The 5,114-nt window shown below is 34.3% G+C and overlaps 1 non-coding gene across 1 annotated transcript; it reads right to left on the bottom strand.

Moving 5' to 3' along the window:
- Positions 1-727: 727 nt before the first annotated feature.
- Positions 728-799, bottom strand: TRNAC-ACA (transfer RNA cysteine (anticodon ACA)). The gene has a single exon. It is a non-coding gene; the product is annotated as a tRNA-Cys (tRNA).
- Positions 800-5,114: the final 4,315 nt, after the last annotated feature.

Here is a 5,114-nt window from a genome sequence, read left to right on the forward strand (position 1 = left end):
AGCTTGGCCCATCTCATAACCAGTAAATTTTGTATACCCCCCTCTGTTTATTTCTGAATTCTTAAATTATCTGAGAGCCTTTAAGCACTTGTAAGTACTTTCAAACAATAGTTTAGATGAACACACTCTTATCAAATGAATGAAAGACTGGAGGTGACATTTGAACTTCTAGAAAACTATAAGGATTTGAGAGACTTAGGAACCACATATGCTCAAGAGAAAAGAAAACCATGTTATATTTTTCTCTAATCAAAATGTCTCATCCTTAGTTCAGGCTCCTTTTTTTTTTTTTTTTTTCCCAGCTCTGGACTTACTTTATTAAGCTCTCAAAAATTCCCCTCAGTCCCAGTCTAAATTTTCATCCTCCAGTTTATCTTACTTTGGGAGATCAACTTTAACATAATTGTATCATTTTATCGATCTCACGGTGATGTGGAAAACACAGTATGTTTGATTCCCCATACTTCAAGTCCTACTCTGGGTTGTAGGTTAGTTACTTTTGCTTTTTGGTGTATTATTATGTTTATCTGTAAAGTAAGGATGACAAGAAAATTACCTGCAGTAATAAAAATTTCCTCTCCCAATTCTTAGGACATAGTAGTGAAGTCACTCAGTTGTGTCCGACTCTTTGCGACCTCATGGACTGTAGCCTACCAGGCTCCTCCATCCATGGGATTTTCCAGTCAAGAATACTGGAGTGGGTTGCCATTTCCTTCCCTAGGAGATCTTCCCCACCCAGGGATTGAACCTGGGTCTCCTGCATTGTGGGCAGATGCTTTACCGTTTGAGCCACCAGGGAAGTCTTAGGACATAGTAAGTGCTCAATAAATACATGTTCTGTTCCTTTCTTTCTCTGTCCTATTCCCAGAAGGCTCCACTTTTCCAATAAAATTAAATCCAAAGTAACATTTTTTTTCTTTCCTGGTAATGGCAGACAGTAATCTCTATCATTTTCCTTCTTGACTATTTTTCACATTCCACTCAATTCAGAGTGTACTTTACTTGTTCATAACATACACTAACTTTTTAAGTTATTTCATATGTAAAATATCATTAATTCCTAGATAAAGAGATAGAGATGGGTAAAAATATAGACACAAAGAGACAGAAATTGATAGAGACAAGTTTAGCCATGTTTATGTTCAGATAAAGATATGGATATGTTTTTAAAAAATATATGATTTTTATATATCCAACTTTACATATATATAATTTTATCTTAGGTGCAGCAGAAGTAAAATCTTTTAAGCCTGTCAGATAAACCCTCAAGCCCTCATTCGGGAGTTTTCTCAATATATAATCGTAAAAATGTGGCTTAAATTCTCTAAGCGTCCCTATCCTTTGCCTGTGAAATGACTTCACTGCAGAGTTGTTATATTTAAGAAGGACAATGCTGGTAAAGTCCTGGCATATAATAGGTTCCCAGTGAGTTATTGTTATTTTTGTGTTCAGAAGTCTTACATTTTCTGCAGTGCCACGTGTTTTTTATAGCAACAATAAATAAATGGCTGCTGAGTTGAATTCTGGTATGATTCAGTCTTGTTAATAGTAATGAGTAAATTGGCAGGGCTGATGTTTTCAAATTTTAAAAGATGTCATCTTTTGACTGAGTCTTATAACATCTGTGGTAAGGCAGCAAAAAATTACTCCAATGGATAAGATTTTTTTTTTTGACTCACACATCAAATGAAATAGATATATGAGATTATATTGCTGAAGCAGTCCATTTGCAAGCACCTGTGGAAGTTTTCACTATGATGCCCCACATATAAATCAGTAATAAAGGTAGAGGCACATCTACAAATAAAGTCTAGCTTCTGGTACATAGGTCTTCATTTTAAGCTTTCTCTCCTCTCTCTCTCTCCCTCCCCTTGTCTCTTCACATATATCTCTGTTAAATATGTATATATGTATATTGTTTTGATTATTGCTTTTTGGATAAGCAAACTTACATTGAAATATTTTGCTATTGATTCTTCCATATTTTTTCCATTTTGTAAAAGCCAGATAGAGCAGTCTAATAAAAATGGACAATTTCTTGTCATTATATCTTCTGTTTTCCTTTTCATCCACAATATTTTTGGTAAAATAAATAGTAGGAATATATCTAGTATATGTCATTGAAGCTGACTATGAAGGAATTTCCAGGGCAGAAAAACAAAACAGATATTATTGACTTGATAGTTAGAGACTAGAAAAATCAAAAGCTGCACTAGATCTGGAAGAATTACCTCTAAATTGAATCCTGAAAGTAAATCAATTTCTTAGCCTTTTCACATGTTGGCAAGTTAATGGAAACAAATAGGCTTATTTATTTATTTGAGTGATATTCTACTTAATAATGTTTCAGCAAGTGAAAAGAGAAAACTAAAGAAAAATCCAGCATGATTTAAAGGAAATAGTTAAATTTTTGAAAAAGTGGGTTTTTCCCTCTTCAGGTAAATGTTTACATTCTCAATATTGATGAATTGTTTTCACATGTGCCTCATTTGATTCCTATTTCATAGTATTTTGGATCAATATGCTTTACCTAGAGTTATCAGAAACTGGGAATATATAGTTGTCATTTTTTTAATTAAATAGTTGTGTTTTTTCTTTAATGCACCTAAAAAAGCAACTTCATGCAATGCAAAAAAAAAAAAAAATCCGGATTTTGTATATCCCAGATGTACATATATATCCAGATGTACATTCTATATCCCAGAATGTACAATCTTTAGCTCTCTGACCCTAAGAAAGATATTTGACCTCCCTAAGTCTTAATTTTCTCATCAATAAAATGGGAAAGATAATAATACCCTTCTTGCTAATTATTGTAAGATTTAAAATATGAATTTCACAGAAAACCCCTGATAAATAGTCTTGTAAGAATGGACCAGGACTTGTTCTTCTGCGAGTGCATACATATGAGTATTTTCAAAACATTCATTTCTAAGAGTTTTTGAAAGTTTTTAAGACTTTCCCAATAAAAGCCATGAAAAAGGGAATCATAATAGGTTTGCTTCTGAATAAAAAGTTACCATTTGAGCCATACAAATTCTGAAGAAGCACAGACATATATAGGAAGAAATAATGACTCTAAAAATGATTTGCTATGTCCAAGTGCTTCATATATATTTTATCATAAATGTTAGACACCCATCAGGGGATTGTTGTTTCAAAAAAAAAAGTTCTTAAAACCTTTGCTCTAACATGGATTATAAAGAATATCCAATGCACTCTAGCTTGTTCAGTCACTAAGCCATGTCTAACTCTTTGCAGCTCCATGGACTGCAGCACGCCAAGCTCCTGTGTCCTCCACTTAACAGAGTTTGCTCAGATTCATGTCCATTGAGTCAGCGATGCTATCTAATCTTATCATCCTCTGCCACCTCCTTCTTCTTCTGCCTTCAATCTTTCCCAAATCAGGGTCTTTTCCAATGAGTCAACTCTTTGCATCAAATGGCCAAAGTATTGGAGCTTCAGCCTCAGTCCTTCCAAAGAATATTCAGGGTTGATTTGCCTTAGAATTGACTGGTTTGATCTTTTTGAAATCCAAGGGACTCTCAAGAGTCTTCTCCAGGACCACAATTCGAAGGCATCAATTTTTCAGCACTCAGCCATCTTTAAGGTCCAACTCTCACATCAATACATAGCTACTGGAAAAACCATTAACTTTGACCCCAAACTTCAAAATCCAGGACTGACTGTCGACCATCATGCTGCCAGTATCTACTTGGGGTAAGTATAAATAACTCCAAAGAAATACTTCAGGCTGGCACAGAAAAAAGATAAGAAAAAAAAAGAGAGAGAGGACAGCTCTTCTTATACATACCTCTACAGAAAACACTTTAATTTATACCTATTTCAAGAGTTTTTCTATTTATCATACAACTAATTATAAGTTCATTCCAGCACACACCTCTTCAATCAAAGTTTTCTGCCAACAATGCCCTGTGTGGCCTCAGAACCAAAAAAGATATCAGATACCAATAAATAGCTAATAATTAAAACTGGAGAAGGGGTATTCATTTTCAAATCCAATCTTTAACATGAAGCTATTCCTTAAAGCTTTAAATTTCCCACTGCAGAGGGATGCAATGCTATAAATTAAAATATTAAAAAATAAAACATATACTTAAAGTGTGGTTGAGTTCCAAGGCTACTTCAAACTCAGTAGCCTGTGAAATAAATACGGATATAGTGATTTAATATGAATTAGCACACCCATTATCAGCATAATAAAATAAATTTTATTTTTAGTAGAAAAAAATTGACAAATTTTTCTTTATAGAATGAAAGGCAGAAGAAACTTGAAAAGAAATAAGCTATAAGCTGTGGGCACTTTGTTACAAGATAAAGTGATATGTCTGCTAGGGAAGTAAAAACCTTTATTTTGAACAGCTCTAAATTCACAAATCATGGATATTTAAGTGACATTCAAATAATATTTAAGTCTGTCTAGTTGAGCGTGCAAATCAGTAAATTGTGCACATAATGGCCATTAGGTGAGCACAATTGGAGTCTGTGCTTGCAATCTAGATTTACATGCTGAACATCTTGTATGTCAGTCTGTGCTTGCAATCTAGATTTACATGCTGAACATCTTGTATGTCATTGAGAAGGGTTTACACACACATATAAATTGTAAAGGTTTCATGTATTTTTGCACCTTTGGTTTATATTTCTGGTACAGATAAAAAATCCCCTTGTATAGTTTTCCTTTGAAGTTAATCTTATTTTCTGTATTATTATATATGTCATGTAAAACCCTTAGGCCGTTGGACTGTAGGTTTATTGTTTGTCCATTTCTTCAGTTATATCTATATGCCCTGCATCAAATCTGGGAGCACTGTAGAGTAAAACAGATAAGGTTTTTGCCTTTTGAACATGCTGTCTGGTTTATCCAATAATATATTATACATTTCAAACATCTAGAACACAAATTTTAAATTAAAAAAAAAAGAGGCGGCTTCCCTGTTGGCTCAGTGGATGGGAATCCACCTGCCAGTGTAGGGCACCCGGGTTAGATCCCTGGTCTGGGAAGATTCCACGTGCCACGGAGCAACTAAATTCATGCACCACAACTATTGAGCATGTGCTCGAGAGCCTGTGAGCTGCAACTACTGAAGCCC

This window comes from Dama dama, chromosome 20, assembly GCF_033118175.1.
Source record: "Dama dama isolate Ldn47 chromosome 20, ASM3311817v1, whole genome shotgun sequence".
Lineage (NCBI taxonomy): Eukaryota > Metazoa > Chordata > Mammalia > Artiodactyla > Cervidae > Dama > Dama dama.